This window comes from Typopeltis vanoorti, chromosome 15 (assembly GCF_054136105.1).
Source record: "Typopeltis vanoorti isolate ZY-2024b chromosome 15, IOZ_Tvanoo_1.0, whole genome shotgun sequence".
Lineage (NCBI taxonomy): Eukaryota > Metazoa > Arthropoda > Arachnida > Uropygi > Thelyphonidae > Typopeltis > Typopeltis vanoorti.
The window spans coordinates 65,753,567-65,772,758 of record NC_143563.1 but is presented as its reverse complement, the minus strand read 5'-3'; positions in this window follow the sequence as shown (position 1 = coordinate 65,772,758).

Sequence of the window (19,192 nt, the reverse complement as noted above, 5' to 3'; positions counted from 1 at the left end):
CTCATCTATAAAAAGAATTTGAACCTCTCACCAGGCTTTCTGAATTAAACAGTATAGCCCTGTAAAACTTTTATATCTTCATATTTGAACATGTCTTGTCAAATATCATCTATTCCAGCTGCCTTTCTGCATTTCAGGTTTTCAATGACTTTTTCTGCCTCAAGTATTGATTATGTATATTCCTTGATTGCATTTCTCTTGAATGATTTCTACCACTGCTTCACAGATTCTTTATTTTAGCAATCTCTCAAAGTAATTACTCAAGATATCTAGAATATTTTTGTCTTTAGTTTTTACATCACCTTTATCACCTCTTATTCCTTTTACACTAATCCTTCTGCCCTTTCTAAGATTATTTAATACCTTCCGGAATATTTTACTGCTTCCTGATGTTTAATTTTCTATGTTCTTACTAAAGTCTTCCCATGATTGTTGTTTAGCTAGTTTAATACATTTTTGCTTTCTTCTTTTCCTTGACTGTATCTTTAACTTCTTGAGCCCACCACAGAGTTCTGATTTTTCCATCCTTCTAGACTTAGAGTAAGTCATTTGGAAAGGTTGATGTTGGAAGGAAGTGTAATGAGTGATGCAAATAAGGTATAAATGGAAGTCAAAGATAATGTGAATGAGTAGGAGAGTGGACTAGGTGCAATTGATGAGGTTGTGAATGGAGAAGAGAATGTATGAACAGGAATGCAGGTTGGACAAGGAAACGGGATGGGCCAGGGAAGTCAGGGAGACATGGTATAAGGAGAGTGGATTCTGAAAGTGGTAATGAATGCATGTTTGTAGATGTTAGTATAGCAATGGAATGGTCAGAAGTACATGGGGGGGAGTTATGGGGGAAGAAGTGAGGGGCAGCATGGATAGTTCTGGTTATAGACCAAGAAATGAATTTTATGCTTATTTACAAATGTGCCAGGAGTATCAGAAATAAGGGAGATGAAATTGTCGCATTGATTGAGTTTATGTCCCTGAAAATGGTTTGAATAAGGAAGAATGGAAACATGTGAATGTGAGATTGACTCTTGATGGGGATAGAAATGGAAGAATATGATATTTTTTGTGAAGATAGGGAAGGCAAGAAAAGAGGGAAAGTGCCTGATGCTAGCAGGGTAATTATGTCCACGCAATGTTGAGATACAAGGAGTAAAAAGTGGCAGTGGTTTTGAAGTAGTGTGGTGTGAAGTGGAGGTTGATAGAATGAGATATTTGGTAGGGTGTTGCTACAGGCCAGGGAATGTGGGAGGTTGAGACAGAGAAATGTATAGGAAATTTGCATAGTGAGCAAGCATATGGTGATCATTATGAGTGATTTAAATTGTGGCAATATTGATCAGAGAATAAGGAGAATTAATTTCTCAAGTTTTTAAGGGACAACAATCTTAGGCAGTAATAGAGAGCATATGAGAGTTAAGAGTCTTAAATCTGGTTATATCATCAGGGGATGTGATTGTGAATGGAGTGTCTAATTTTCCCGCAGTTGGTGAGAGTGACCATGAAGTGAATACCTGGATTCCAGCCAGTCACATGAGAACTTCTATAAAGAAGGGATATTATTATTATCCTAAGACCACATGGAGTCGCAGACTCATCTAGGAGGTCCCTTTTGCCATATTAAACATGTTCAAATTCTCTGCACACCCCAGACAATGCATTGCAATCATCCACAACTCCCCATGAAAAAGAACTTGTTTCTCGCTCTCTTGTTCACACTATCCTTATACAGCTTCCAGGGATGACTTCTTGTTCCCCCCCCCAATCTCCCACCATTTTATGAAAATCCTCTTCAACATTAATCCTATAACAAACCCTTACCAACTTGTACATCTCTATCATATCACCCATCGTCCTCCTATCCACTAGACTCTGCAGATTGTATCATGTCAACCTTTCTTCATATTCAACATGCCAGAGATCAGAAACTATTTTGGTCAATCACCTCTGGATCCTCTCCAAAATCTTTTCTTCCTTTTGAAAACCAGGTGACCAAATGTGTGCACACTAGTCCATATGTGACCTAAATCAGAGCCTTATACGGCGGAACCAGAATTCCTTACTTCTACAAGTCAGTGTCCTCCACATCATTGCCAAAAAATCGTTGTGTTGTCCTCACAATTTTGACAATATGTCCTCTAAATTTTAGATCCATATTCACCATCACCCCAAGGTGTCTTATTTCCTCCACCTCCACCTTATTTCCTTAAATATCCAACAATATATCTCCACCAAGTGTAAATTTTACATCCCATCTTTGTTTCCCAAATTTTTTTGCAACACTGAACTGGCATCCTCACTCCTGTGCACATTCACTCAGTCTATTGAATCTTCTTGTAAGGCCACAATGCTGATCTACTCCTCATACTTCGTCCCAACTTTGCATCATCTGCAAACAACTGTATATATCTCCCTTTCAAATCTTCCCCAATATCATTAACATACAGGTTAAACAGCAATGTCCCTAAAACAGACCCCTGAAGAAAGTCACACTACTAGTGACTTTCCTCTACTGGGATATTGCTCCCCCATGCACAACTTGTTGATACCTATTGGACAGCCAATCTCTAATCCAGTGCAGTAGTCTAATATCCAACCCCATTCGCTCTAGTTTGACTATCAACTTATCATGCAGTAATATATCAAAAGCCTTTGCAAAGTCTAACTATGCTACTGTGTATCCACCTCTCATGTCTAATGCTACTTGCTGTCACCTTATTGTAATAAGTAGATTACCAAAATATGATCTCCCTTTAGCATGCCCATTCTATCCATCAAAGATAATATCACTGTTTTCAACCAAATTCTGGAGCCTGATTCTCACCAGTCTTTCCAAGATTTTAACCACAGCAGTGAATGTCACTCCCTGGCACATTCCTTCAAAATATGCAGTGATATATCATCATGAGGAGTATACTAGGCTGACCACAATGGTATTTGGTTGCTGGATGGGAAGAATATTGACACACAGATTGGCCTATAATTTGATGCTTGAATGCTGTCACCTCCTTTATGAAATGGTACAATCTTGCCTTCCTTCCATTGGAACTTGACCCAATGTAAGACCCATATTAAACAAATATGTCAAGGCAGATTTGAACTCCCTGGCACATTCTTTCAAAATATTCAGTGATATATCATCATGAGGAGTATACTGGGTTCCCACAATGGTATTTGGTTGCTGGATGGGAAGAATATTGACAGTGCATGGGAAGCATTTAAAAATAGTTAAATGATGCAGTATCAGAATATGTCCCAAGAGTTTGAAGATATATAAATAGCGGTCAAATGGATGTGTAATCTTATCAAGCAAGAGATTCATAAAAAAAGGATGATGTGGAAGCAGGGCCGGTCCGAGAATATCTGATGCCTCTAGGCAAAGAAAATTTAGGCGTCCTTATACATTGTCTCTCTCTATATATATATATATTGTCATACTCACAAAAGTACACGTACACTACATCTTAAATAAGTGTTAGCGTTTACCATTAGGCAAACAATTGCCTAGGTTTGCCTAATGGTAAAACCGGCCCTGTGTGGAAGGAATACTGTATGCATAAGGATGATATCTGTTATGAAAATTATAAGCAGCAGGCCAAAAGAGTCGCAACTGTTGTACAGAAAGCTAAGTCTGAGTATGAAACGAAACTGGCTCCGCAAACTAAACACAATCCCAAAGCATTCTGTTGATATGCTGCAAGTAAAAGAAAGAAAGAACTCCTCTGAATCAGATGTTATGAGGTTGAAGAGGTTGTTCAACTGAGTGCCAATTTTGCTAAAAGCTATCAACCTGGTGTATGCAACATTGAGCTCACTGCTACCTCTTCACTGGGTGAAGACACTCAGGTGTATGAGGGGGAGGTATTAAAGCTGTTGCACAAACTGAATAAGAATTCAGCAATAGGAACTGATGGGATATTAGCACAGATGATAAAAGAGCGTTCAGCTGAACTGTGACCAGACTATGTAATTTGAGCCTCAGAACAGGGAAGATTCTACAAGAGTGGAAACATTATAGGATAATCCCATTGCATAGGGATAGTGCAAAAACCGATGTATCCAGCTATCACCCAATCAGTATCTAAAGAGTAGTGGTGAAGATTTTGGAAAAGTTAGTTAGGACTTGCATTCAGAAATGGGTTGACAGAGAATCTCAACTTTGCAATGAACATCATGGATTTACTAAGGGAGGGTCATGTTTTAGCAACTTGCTCACATTCTATAACAATGTTACCATTGAACTAGACAAGGTTATTCTTTCATATTCATTCCTTTACTTGCAGCATATCCACAGAATGCTTTGGGATTGTGTTTGGTTAGCAGAGCCATTTTCATTTCATACTCAGACTTAGCTTTCTGTACAACAGTTGTGACTCTTCTGACCTGCTGCTTATAATTTTCATAACGGACATCCTGCACACAGTATTCCCTGCACATCATCTTTTTCTTATGAATCTCTTGCTTGATAAGTTGGATTTTGCTAATATTTTTGACATAATACAGCTTGGTAGACTGTTGCATAAATTGGAGAATATGGGTTTGGGTTATAGAATATTAGCATGGATAAGAGGATGGCTGATTGATAGATATCAAAAAGTAGTATATGGGTGATGCGAGTCTGCAAGATTTAAGGTAACTAGTGGTGTACCACAAGGATCAGTCTTAGTCCACTGTTATTCAGTCTGTACTAATGGCATTGGGAAGGATTTGGCAGGCAACATACAGCTGTTTGCTGATGATGCAAAGATAGATAGGGTAATCAAGAATGCTGCTGATGTGCAGTACTTGCAGAATGATTATTTGAATAGGCTTGAATTGTGGGCATGGGAAAATGTATGTCAGTTCAGTGTCAGTAAATGTAAAGTCATGTGCACTTTGGTGTGATTGGATATCCAATGTCATATTATATTGATGGGATTATGCTAGAAGAAACTAATGACACCAATATAATATGATATTGGATATCTAATTAGTAGTGTTAGTAGATAGGAAGTTGAAGTTCAGGAGGCCACGTAGCAATGATTGCAAATACAACTCAAAAGATAATTGCAATGCTGAAACCAACTTTGATGTGTAAAGATAAGGATGTCATTTTGCCTCTTTACAAGGCCTTGATAAGACCTCACTTAGACTATTGTGATCAGGTCTGGTTTCCACTGGGATTCTAATACAGTGAAGAGAGAGAGAGTGCAATGGTGAGTGTTATAAAAATGATATCAGGATTGTGGAATACTGATTATGAAGACAGAGAGAGAATTTGTAGACTGCAGGCACTAGTAAATAGGAGAAAGACTGGTGATATGATTGAGACTTACAAACTTCTGAAAGAATCATACAGAATTTCAGTTGATGGAATTTTTCATTTTATGGAGTGTGGAGAAAGGACAAGAGGGCATCCTTTAAAGCTGAGAATGAATGTCACCAAGAAGTGGGTGAGATCTAGATTTTTCTCTCATAGAGTGGTGCATGATTGGAATGGATTGCCATTGGATATTATGTGCAAGCAGTGTGAATGAATTCAAAAACAAGTATAACAGCTAGTGCATATAGCATATGGCCTCCCTCACTAAGTACTTGGAGGTCTTTCTTAATAGTCATAATAATCTAAATCGTGTGCCATAGTATTATAACAGATTAGACATTTAGTGTTTGACTAAAAATATTCAGTCACTGTGATAACTTATGTTATTGATCATTGCTTTATGTAGTATGAATATGAGTTTGGGGGCCAGAACAAGAGGTCATCCCTGGAAGTTGAATAAAGGTGTGATTAGTAGGAGTGAGGACTAGATTTGTTGCTTGGCGAGTTGTGAATGAATGGAATGGGTTGCCAGAGTCATTCGTTAGTGCTTTGTCTGTTAATGGGTTCAGAGAAGTATGATAGATTGTGTGGATAGTTTGGGTCTCCCGTATCGAGTGTTTGGACTCCATGAATGTGCTCGTACAATATAATAATAATCCAGAGTTTTTGGTGTAGATTGTGTACTGTAGATTGTAGGTAAATTGTATTAACCAGCCATGAGGCAGTTGCATGTTTCTCATTCAGGCCAATCTAGATCATGGAATTATAAAAAGCTTATAATTGTTTATGATTTTTTTAAATCATGTGTTTACATCCTATTTTGTTTCATTTGTATTATTAAATGCAACTGCCACATTTATTTCGGCAGGACCAGTGAATTAGCTTATTTTTGTTTTACTGTTTTACTGCTTGTCACTATAGGGATACTAATCCTGATCTGTAGTTATGCTATTAATATATGAAGGACCACTGTGAGGTGTTATGGAATATAAACATCTTCCTTCTTGAGGTGTGGCTGTTTCCACCAAAGGGGCTCTTGATACTTCAGTAACCATGCTTGTAAAAAAAAAAAAAAAAAAAGAAAAAAAAAGATACCTTCCTAGTTAGAGGAAGGGTTAGCTTAAACCTTAAACTGTATAAAGAGGGCGTGAGTAGGGGAGTGAGAGGCAGGTTTTTTCGTGCAGAGTTGTGAGTGATTGGAATGCCTTGCCTGAGAGTGTGGTGTCTGCAAAGAGTTTGAATGTGTTTAAGACACGGTATGATGAGATGTGTGCGAGATAAAAGGACCTCCTAGATGAGTCTTTGACTCCATGAGGTCTTGTTTAATAATAATAATAATAATAATAACCTACTAAGTAGTAGATAATCTTCATTATCCAGCAAAACACCACCAGCCACTTGTTTACTGGAGACCTGAAGTGGCTATTTCCATTTTGCTGGAGTTCAGAATCCCAGAGCAGGGGGTTCCAATTTCTGTCACCAACCCTGCATGGCAAAAAAAATCTTCCAACATGCCATTTGAGTAATATATAACCATCAAAGCTTGCCAGACATACTGTAGAGTTCTAGAACCTCTCCCAACTTCGATGATACAACAGTAAACACTTCTGCAAGCTGGCCACCAGATGGTGTATAGGACCACACTAGATAGTAATGCATTTAGGAAGCTTCCTGAACAGCTGGCTCAGGCAGCAAAGGTTGGTCGATTGGTAGAGCCTCTGCTACTAATGGCTTGCAAAAAGTTAAGCAAGTTTGAGCACGGTTAGTAGTTGGAAGGGGTTAATCATTCGATGCTGTTGGCACACTCTCCCTCGATGAGTCTTTGGACTCCCTGGAGGTGTCACATAATAAAAATAATAATAATAATCTTGCTGCCACATATACTGTCTGGTCATGCCTGGAGAGAGAGGCCATGCAAATTATTATTAAGAGAGATTTCCAGGGAGTCAGGGACTCGTTGATGGAGACCACATACTACACACACCATCTATCATACTTGTTCTTGAATTCATGCACACACACACACACACACAACATCTAATGGCAATCAATTCCAATCAAGTGCCACTCTATGAGAGAAAAATCTACATCTCATCTCCTTCTTAGTGGCATTCATTCTCAGCTTCCAAGGATGCCATCTTGTCCCTTCAGCACTCTCCATAAAATAAAAAATTCCATCAACTGAAATCCTGTATGACCCTTTCAGAAGTCTATAAGTCTCAGTCATATCACCTCTCTTTTTCCTGTTTGCTAATATCTTCAGTCTACAAATTCTCAACCTGTGGATAATCAGTATATTCCACAATCCTGATGTCATTTTTAATATTTTAATATTTAATGCTCTCCTTTGCGCTTTCTCTCTGCTATATCAGAATCACAACAGAAACCAAGAGACTAGACCTGTGCACAGTAGTCCAAGTAAGGTCTTATCAATGCCTTGTAAAGAGGTAAAATGGCATCCTTATCTTTACTAGTAAAGTTTATTTCAGTTCAGCATTGCAATTATCGTGAGAGTTGTATTTGCGATCTTTGCTACATGGCTGCTGAACTTCAACTTCCTATCTGCTAACGCTCTAAGATCCCTAGCCTGATCAGTTTCTTATAGCCTAATCCCACCAACATAATACGACATTGGATATCTAATCACGCCGAAGTGAATGACTTTATATTTACTGAATTGAACTGATATTCATTTTTCCCATGCCCACAATTCCAGCCTATTCAAATCATTATGCAAATGTTGCATATCAGCCACATTCCTGATTATCCTACCTATCTTTGCATCATCAGCAAATAGCTTTATATCACCTGTCAAATCCTTCCCAATGTTATTAATGTACAGATTGAATAACAGTGACCCAAGGACTGATCCTTGTGGTCAGTGGCGTAGCTAGTGTGGGGAGGGGGGGCGGTCCGTCCCGGGCGGCACTTTTCACGTGAGACTTTATTTTTCGACGATTCTTCTATTTATGTTAACTTAGTAATTTTATTGCTTAATTAATAATTAGTTTTCAACAACTATACTTACAACTAAAATAAACATAAGCATAGTTTTAATTTCTTTCCCTACATCTTTTTGACTTTTTGTAATATTTTTGGTGTGTATAGAGAGGGGTGGCAAACTCAGGGATCACCCTGGGCTGCAAAAGATCTAGCTACGCCACTGCTTGTAGTACACCATAAATTTGGCACTCACATCCCCGTATATCCCTTTTTGATATCTGTCAGTCAGACATCCTCTTATGCGCACTAATATTTTATAATCCACACCCATATTCTCCAATATATGTAACTGTCTTCCATGCTCTAGTAACTTGGAAACTTTATGTTCTTTGTATGGTGACATGTCTAAGAGTATCTCCTCCCACAGTGTGTTCCCCTGCTGTTTTTCTCTTCACCTTTGAAATATTAACTTGACAGTAAATGTAAATAAATAGTCACCAGCATTAAAATAAAAAATAAAATAAAAACATACCTCTGTTACCCAAAAGGAAAAAAAAATTAAAGAACTCAAAAAATCTTACAAAAACTTTGTTTTACTTCACTTTATCAGCATTCATGATATGAATGCTAATCTAAATGCTATGCATCCTCACCTGCATATGTTCAAATGTGATCTGTTTTTGGCCAAATCCCAAATCTTTATTACAACAACCACTGTCAAATCTTAACTGTTCAGACTACAACCTGGGCACTTCTTTTGACCACAGGAGTGGGACTCATGCTTTTGTCTGAGATATTCCTTGCCTAAAGGATGCTTAATCTTGGATCTCCCCTTTTTGAACTTCTGTGGCTTAAGATTTTCTTGTCTCATTACGTATCGTTCATCTGCTGTTCTAATATTTCCTTGGTTCTGAAAATCATAATCATTCTGACCTCTTTAATTTCTTATCTCTGATGCTTAATTTCCTGCAATCCAAATTCCCTAACAGTTAAGTGTCTTCCTTTGTGATTTAGTGTCCAAAACTAACTGGTTCCCTTTCTCCACCTCCATTGACCAAGCTGAAGGAGAAGCAGAGTTATTTGCTGTAAGCAATGACCTAAAGCAAATATCATTCATCTATCAGCCAGAATTCCTAACAATCCTTTCTATCACTGAACATTCTGGAGCTTTTCTTAACTAGTTCTCTTTCCAGGTATACTGAAGTGAATACTCCACTTGTTAACTCATATCAAAATTTCATCCAAGTTTCATCTCTAGTGAAATTTCCTCCTTTCATCCATTTACAGTTATGTACTTGAGCATTACAATATGCCAGATGAGATTTCGGAAATTTTTACCCCTCCTTTCCATTCGATAGTTAGCCTATTGTTTCCATTTTCTAATACTTGTTGCAATCCTCTTTATCCATGTTGAAATGAAGGAATTCCCCACTTGTTAAAATTTCCATCCTATATCCATGCCATGGTTTTCCAAAAAAAAAAAACTGCCTGGACAATCCAAGAAAAGAAAACAGCTTATCATAAGTAGCTTTCACATAAATTGCAGCATTATTTATATCCTACATAGAAGCTCACAACACTTGCAAATCCATTATTAGCAGGGCTAAAATCTGACTTTGAAAAAGCTGAATGTAGAAAACTTGCCGCCTGTATGAAAATAGTAGTTATGCCTTCTGGTCCCTTGCAAAAGCTGTTGGGCACAGCTTTTGTCCACCTGTACTTCCATCTCTTTATCTGCTAAAGATAAAGCTAATCTCCTGGCATCATTTTTCATCCAAATTACTTCCATCTTTACCTAGACATTGCATTGCATGCCTCCTGTGATCATCTATAAAGACAGAATAATCTTGAAAAACCTGGATACCAAAAGGATTTCTGCTCCTGATGGAATCCTGCCAGTTGTTTTCAAGAGATGTGCTTTTGAACTAATACTTTTTTTATCTTCTATACACTGTTATACTCATTTAACATCTGTCTACAGCATAGAAGCAAACCAATATATAGCCAGGTCTAAAAAAAATAAAAGGTGATGTGTCTATATTCAAACTGTTGATGTGATTGTGCTCATCTCGTTGTTGTCTAAAGTAATCGAGGTCATCAATAAATAGTCAACCTCTTTGACACTTGGAGAACTGTCGAGTAACTAATTACCATCAGTATGGATTTTACCAATCAACATCTACAGCAGATATCCTTGCCTACATCACTCACTTCTTTACACACCATGGAAAGGTTTGAAGAAATCTATACTGTTGCTGTTTACACTTCCAAGCCATTTGTTATGATTTTGTACTTTGTACATCGTTATCTTTAATTTTCTTGAGATCAGATGTGACTTTAGGTGCTTCCTAAGTCCACAGAAGCATCTATTTGCAGAAAGAATACGTCTCTGAATCTCAGTACTGATATGATCAGAAGTTACAATTAACTTCTGATCCCAAGTATATAAAACTATTTACAATTTCAAATTTATAGGAACCAATTTCAATTTGAGAAGGATTATTATCACAAATCTTTCTAGTTACTTGCATATATTTTGTTTTTTCTTGGTTAATCTGCAAATTCATCTTTTTTGCTGCCTTTTCTAAACTGATGAAAGTTTCTTCCATTGCTTTTCGTGTCCTTCCTATAATATCGATATCACCTGCATATAGCATAATTTGTACTAATTTGTAGAAAATAGTTTCCCTTGTATTAATGCCAACATCTCTGAAAACCTTTTGAAGTGCTATGTCAAACAGTAAGCAAGTTAACCCATCCTCTTGTCGAACACCATTTTTTATATATTGGATCAGACAACATGTTCTAAATTTTGATCTGACAAGGAGTATTTCTCATTGTAACTTGAACTAAAGCAATATGTTTTTGTGGAATCTAGTTTCTTTTCTAGTTCCTCCATTGCAATCAAAAAAAAAAAAAAAATCAGTTAATGCCTCTTATTCCCTTATAGGGAGTAGGCAAGGCCTTTATACCCCATCTGGCTTTTGGAGACTGAGTGGGCAGTTCAATCTCCACCGGTAGCCAATTAGAGATAGCTAGCCCATGTCTACCACTAATTATAAGAGGTTAATGCCTCTTATTTCCTTATAGGGGTAGGCAAGGCCTTTATATCCCATCTTGCTTTTGGAGACTGAGTGGGCAGTTCAATCTCCACCGGTAGCCAATTAGAGATAGCTAGCCCATGTCTACCACTAATTATAGCAGCCACAGATGAAGAGGCTGGCAAACAAGTGCTGCTATCTCTTGGTACCTAACCCTAACAAGATATGTTACTGTCTGAAATAATGTGGGTACTGCGGTCGATTTTCTTGAGTTTATGGGATAAAAAAAACCCGAGTTTCCGGGAGGAAAAACCTGCTTTCCCGTGCCAGAGATTGACTAACTTGGGAATTGGTTGAAGAAAGGCTTAGAAAAAGCGACTAGACTCGAACTTAAGTCTGACTTCGAGCGACTTCCACTGAGCTACACAGGCCTCTCCTCCATTGCAATAAATAAGTTAGATCTAGCTATGCTATCGTATGCAGCTCTAAAATTTTAGAAAAGGTGGTGTGTTTCAATTCCAAATTCAAGTAATTGGCATATATTAAAAATCTGATCATTTGTAGATCTTCCTTGACGGAATCCACACCAGTGGCATATTTAGGTATTTGCCGCCTCTCATATTTAATGAACATGTTGATTTACATATCGTAAATTCGTAATATAAATAACTATATATATATATATATTATGACTCTCCCAAAATGTCCTAAAATATTCTACGTCTTGTCGCTCGCTCGGTGAAGGTATTTATCACATCCTCGTAGTCCAGTGTCCTTGTAATATTATTATTATACGACACCTCCAGGGAGTCCTAAGACTCATCGAGGGAGGGCACCTACTCTACATCTCTCCATCACCATCTACATCAGCGCCATCTACTGCCTACCACCACTAGTATTTTCACAGACAATCACAAACATCCATGCCCATGGTGGGATATCGCTCCCAATTTGTAGAACTGCCAAGTTGCTGAGCCTTTCTTCTCTCATAGTTGTTCTATGGTAGTCCTTCAACCTTTCGAGGGCGGAAAACGATCGTTCAGCTGAGCAATTTGTTGCCATCTTACACAGAAAAATCGTAACAGCAGTGTCCAGATTGGGATATATACACTAGGGCTTCCTGTCGAATTTTCTGTGAAAGTTGTAGGAATGTATTTATTTCTAGGCCACTTGATTTCAGGTGCGCTCTGAAGTGCAGACATTCGTTTACAAATTCGGGTTCAATATCAGTTGAAAAGTGTTCTTGAAGTTTTTTTGCTCCTTTTATGGTGTCCTTTTCACATATCACATGCATTGTTGTGAGAAATGTGGCCGCTAATTCATAAGTAGTAAAGAAATAGAAGACACAACATAAATAATAATAAAAAAAAAGAATTTTAATTAGGAAAAGATTTTTGGAAAATTTTCTAGTGTTTTTTCCTTTTTCTTTTGGGTGGGCCAGGGCCCGTTGTCCCCCTCTCTGGGTGCACCACTGCGTACAGTCTGCACACACCGTTCCTATATCAATCTTTACACTTTGTAATTTCTTGCTTGTGGCATTCATTCTTGCAAGAATATCACCCCATAGGCAGGTCATGATCTCAACCTCCAGTGACTGAAGTTGCCGTAGAATTCCCACTTGCTTCACATTGCGTAACTTTCTTCTGGGTGGTGTCATTTTCAATTTCGGAAAAGTGGAAATTATTTCCTTCCATCCCGCACGAAGACTCCGACAGGCATCATCACGAGCTGACCAACAAGTAGGCGAAGGACGTTTGATTACTTTTTGCAGAAGTCTCCAGGTGTTTTCTTAGAACACTCCACCGATGTGTTGAAGATGTGAAAAATACGTACATTTTCGGAAGGACATCAAAAAATGTGGAAGAGTACGGACAGGATTCGTCAGCGCAAGTACCAATTAGAGACAGAGAATGTCCAGCGCACAGTGTGAATTCTTGAAATGGATTTATTGCAAGAATTCTTGCTTGCAGTCCTGTGTACTTGCCTGATATGTTACTGGCATTATCATATGCCTGCCCTCTGAAATTTGCTACATCAATTCCAAGCTCGTTTAGTGAAGTCAAAACCGCCTCTTGTAACATAAGTCACAAACCCTTCAGATTTGTGACTTATGTTAGGAATGAAACGCAAGAAACGCTCCACAGGAGTTCCATGTTCTTTCACATATCGTACAATGAAGGACAGCTGATCAACATGAGACAAGTCTGGTGTTGAGTCAACACTTATGGAATAGTACTTAGGTATTTTAAGTTCTTCCACGATAAATTTGATTACTTCCTCGCCCATTATTTTAATAAATTCCTCATACGTGGCAAAGGAAAGATAGGAAACGAAACTGTTCCTTTTTTCCCGCTTTTGGCAATGTGCTCAGCAAGAAAGGGATCAAATTCACTAATTAACTCAAGACACATCATTACATTTCCATTATGCACAGAACCGAAAATGTCATTTTCGGTTCTGTGCATAATGGGTGGTGTCATTCCCCTCAAAGAAAGTCTTCTACTGGCCAATGTTTTTACAACTGCAACTACTCGTTTTAACACCGCCTTCCAGTACTTAATTTCTTCTTCCGGTTGCTGAGTTATTTGTAAGTCAATTCTCCCTGCAAGATTTGCTCTTTGTTTCAGAGCGATCAGACAGTTCATATGACTAGTTGCTTTCTCGTGATGACTCACTCGTGCTTCTGCATTTTTCCAGCCATTGAATCCACTGACAAAGTGACTATCGTCAGCTCCCCTTCCACCAAAAAGGCGACAAGGCGCACAGAAGATCTTTCCGGTACTAGGACAGTAAACAAGAAAATCTCTTATTATTACTTAAATATAAAGAGCCAATATTCGGCTTGAAACTCTCTGATTCCAATCTTTGAGTTTCTTATTCGGTTTTAAAATAATGTGGGATTTAATATCCCCTTAATTTAAATAATCTCTTATTATTATTTTGCCATTAATCAGATTCCTCTCAATGAGTTTCTTAGAAACATGTCTTACTTTGTCATGATAAACTCTTTGTGATTTTGAAAGATCACTGTCTAAATTTTGTTAAAACCCGTTAACTGCGATATACTCGCGTCATTTAGAATCCACTCAGCTGGGTCATTACTCACTATCACCTGTACTTCCAAATTGTTGGGATTTGTTGTAGGCACATCATTTTGAAACAGATTCCGTTTCCGTCTCCTCAACCACTTCTTGTTCTTTTTCCAACTCACAATTACTATTAGCAAATACCGACGCAAAAAAACTGTCCAGTTTTCTTGTCTTTGATACTACTTCGTTAATTTTCGCTTCCTTTTCTTTTCTCCTCTTCTTATATTCACTACCACTAAGTCGCTTTCTACCGTCACTCATGATTTAAAATTTAAACAGTAATTTAAAACACGCAGGAAGTATCGGAATGATTTACACAATTTATAAATTTTTAAAAGCAAAACAAAACAGTATTACCTCCACTCTGATGGCAACATATGACAAGCGCACTGAAAACTCTAGAAACAATTTTAGATTTAGCACGTCTTAACTGCCACAAATATATCAGGAAACTGAACTAAAGAGTTGATTTCTAACAGTTAACAATCTTAATTTGAATTCGAAATAATAAAGAAGGAAAAGTTGCCGGCGTAGACTTCTGTGGCTAATTGGTTCAAAAGATATATTTCGGTGATTACACCACATTTTTTTATTATTCAGTTATATAAAACACTGAAATAATAGTTCTCGACAAGTTTCGTAAATCGTAGGATTTACATCTTCAGGGGGTAAATAGTATAACTTAAAGTTTAAACAAGTTATTTGAGTTTTATGAATAGCCAGACCGTTATGATTTGTATTTATTAATTCTCTTATTTAAACTTTAAGTTATACTATTTACCCCCTGAAGATGTAAATCCTACGATTTACGAAACTTGTCGGGAACTATTATTTCAGTGTTTTATATAACTGAATAATAAAAAAATGTGGTATAATCACCGAAGTACATCTTTTGAAGGAAAAGTTGTTACAGTTAGTAAGAATAACATCGACACAAAATTAATTAGCATCAATCCAGGGACAGCTCGTGCATAGGTACTACGGAACTGCAGCGCTCCTCATTTTTCTCAATATATAAATATAATTATTAATTTAATTATATTTGCTTGTAATATTTAATTTTATCATCAACAATCCTGTACAATTCTCTTATTATCGTGATTGTATTTTTAACTAATTTTGAATTATACTAAACTGTATAATTTTATCGATAATAAAAAATATTTTTTCATGTCTAGTTTTTTTTTTTTAATTTTTACCGTAATTTTTATATTTTATTCAAACACGTATACACTGTACGTACACTGTGTATATATACTTCGAAAGTTGCAGCATCCTTACGATTTCAAGCCACGAGCCGCCAATGCATCAATCTCTCCCGACCGCGATCCCTATTGCCTTTGTGTCCAGTTACCGAGTATATGCGGCATATAAATTACATGTTATAATTACAAAAATGAGAACCTGGAAATTTCCGCCGCCCCTCAAAATTTGTCGCTCTAGGCCCGGGCCTATACCTGAATATGCCACTGATCCACAATAATCGCCAATAACATTCTTTATATAGAAATAAAGTCTCTTAAATAGAACATTAGAGAAAATTTTATAAGTTGTACATAGTAAATTAATTCCTCTATAGTTAGAACATATCATTACATCACCTTTCTTATGGATGGGACATGTGATGCTCAGATTCCATTTGTCTGGAACTGTTTCATTAATCCAGATTTTGTTGATAAGTTGACACAGCTGCTTGAAGTATTCTGTACCTGCACTTTTAATTAACTCTGCTTGTATCCTATCCATTCCTGGGACCTTAAGTTTTTTAATAGCTGCCTCCACTTCTGCATCTGTTGGTACTGGTTCAACATCTAGATCTTGGCTCTCTTCCATATCATCTACTTGACCAGATATATTTGAATTCAATAGTTCATCGAAATGCTCTGCTCATCTTCCTAGTATCATTTCATTCCCGCCTAAAATTATATCCTTCTTATTCTTACATAACGTTGTTCCAGGCTGGAAATCTTTGCGACTACTATTTAACTTTTGATAGAAAGATCTGCTTTCGTTTATACTTCTGAGATGTTCCAATTTCTTAAGTTCATCTTCATAGTATTTCTTCTTTCTATTTTTATGCACTCTTTTTTCTTCTTTTCTATCCAAACGATATTCCTCAACAGCTTTACGAGTGTGGTTCCTTTGCTGCATTTGTTTATATGCCTCATTTTTAATACAGTCACACTTCCACATTCTGTATCAAACCAATGGTTATACTTAACTCTACTGACTTTTCCTAATACTATGTCTGCTGTTGTCACTATGACATCCCTAAGAACAATCCAAGACTCGTTGACACTCCCACCAATGGTTAAGACCAGACATGTTTTCACTGATTTTCTCACCATATTTGGCTTTAACTCCTAATTCCTTCAATCTTTCCTTATAAAACTTTCTACATGGGATCTATATATTCCTTGCATTAGATATTCTGCTTCTAATCTTTGATATAATCAAATAGTGATCAGATTCAGTATTTGCCCCTCTGTGGGTTCTAACATCCATCAAATTGGATAGGTGTCTTGCGTCTATTAAAAGATGATGAGTTTGGTTAAAGGTGTCTCCATCAGGACACTTCTAGGTCATTTTATGATTAATCATTGTACTACCAATAACCATATTTCTTGAAGAAGCAAAGTTGATCAATCCACTCCCATTATCATTAGTCTCATTATGTAAACTATATTTCCCAATAGTTTGTCTGTGTGTATATTCTCTTTGCCTATCTTGGCATTTAAATCACCTATAATAATTTTTACATCCCTCTTTGGACATTCCCCATAGAGCTTATCTAATTCCTTATAAAACAACTCTCATTCGAGGTGAGTTTTCTTTGAAGTCCGTGATAAGATGTTTTGTCCTCTTGTTTACAATGAAACCTGTTTCAAGCATGTGATCTTTCTTTTGGCAGCCATAAAATATACCATGATTTTTCTTTTCCATAATCCCCCTCTCCTATTCATCTCATTTCTTGTACAGCCATGACAAGTATCCTGTATTCATCCAATTGCTCCAGCAGCATTTTTAAAGCTCCAGATTTGTAAAGAGAGAGTACTATATTTTAGAGTACTTTTTTTTACAGTACTATACGTTCCATGATACAATTCTCAGGTCCTTAAGACATTTACCATTTTATTGCCATTTAGTCCATCCATCAGTTATTTCTTTAGATTTCGTGAGCTATTTTTTTTTTTCAGGGTGGGATCGTCAGCTCCACGCCCAACCCCAAACCTGGAAGACCAGACCTCCGTATTTATGACCCACAGAGACAGGATGGCCCAGCTATATCCCCCCAGGCACTGGGTACCCATTTTAGTCGCCTTGTACGACGTGCATGGGCTACAGTGGGGCAATTCTTATTTCTCTGCCGCTACACGGGGAATCGGCATTGATAGTCACCCTATTAGAGTAATTTTTTCTCGTGCTTGCTACATAACGAAGAAAAACTCATTTGGATATACTTTGGCTTGGCCAGTTTTCTCTCATAATCTGATTTTACATTTCTTACCATACTAGTCACCCTTTTTGCTTGCACTTAGTACTGCTCACTAGTATGCTGTTTCTTTATATTCCCCCCACAGGGTTTTTTTTTTTTTTCAGCTCTTGCTGTATATCTCTACTTATCCACTTAATCTCTACTTGGTTTATCTCCTGATTCTGGGTATGCAGTATGTTATTGCTAATCTCAAATAATCCTTAACCACTTACCTTACACAATTGACATTCTTTCTTTATAGCTTCTCAAGCCATCGCACTGTTCCAAGATGACTCATTAGTCTCTCATAATCACCAGCTTTGTAGTTAAACATAAACCCCCTTCTTAACAGACAGAGCTTGACATGCTTGGCAACTTCCCAGAACGAGACCGCATGGTCACTCTCCCCAGTTGGAGGCAAAGTGCCTGCCTTGGTTATGGATATATCTCCTTATGCTATTATCAGATCCAGCATTCTCAAACTCCCTCTGTAACATGTTGTTTCGTTGTTTCAGGTAATTATCCCTTAGCAACGGTATAAATTCCACTTCTATATTATTATTATTATTATTATTATTATTATTTGACACCTCCAGGGAGTCCAAAGACTCATCAAGGGAGAGTGTGTCAACAGCAACGAACGATTGGTCCCCTTCCAACTACTAACCGCGCTCAAACTTACTTAACTGAGCCATTAGTTATGTCCCTTTTTCTCCCTCCAATCTCTGTCCCCATAGTTTAAGTGTCCCATAATAATTGCTTGGCTTGCACTAATTGTACTAATCTGCTGGTCTATAGCAGCAACCAACAATACATTTTGTCTGCTGGTCTCTATCTCACACTAAACAGCCTCAAATGAACCATCTTCTCATACCTAAAATCTTCTTTAACTTCTAATTTTGTTGGTTGTAGTTCTTCAGCTATCATCACCAGCACCCCGCCTCTTGGCCTATTCCCTCTAAACTGTCTGCAAATACAATACCTTTCGGATTCTATTCTTGTAGCTATATCACTGTCTGTCAACCAGGTCTCATTGATGCCTATAATTTGTGTCCAAATCGAGCTGACTAATGCCAAAAACTCATTTTCCTTATTCCTGATACTTCTGGCATTCGTGGACATGCATTTCAACATCTCCTTTGAACCACAGTTACCTTTGTGTAATGTCATTAACAATCCATTCGAATCGGAAACATGAAATTGCGTTCAGCCTTGCGTACTAATTTCTGCACACATACTCATTTTTCCCCAGGGGGGTGTCCAGGCATGCTTCCTTGCATCTCCCAAATATCTCTAGTTTCCCTGATTTTGCACTTCCAAACTCTCACTAAACAGCACTTTCTAC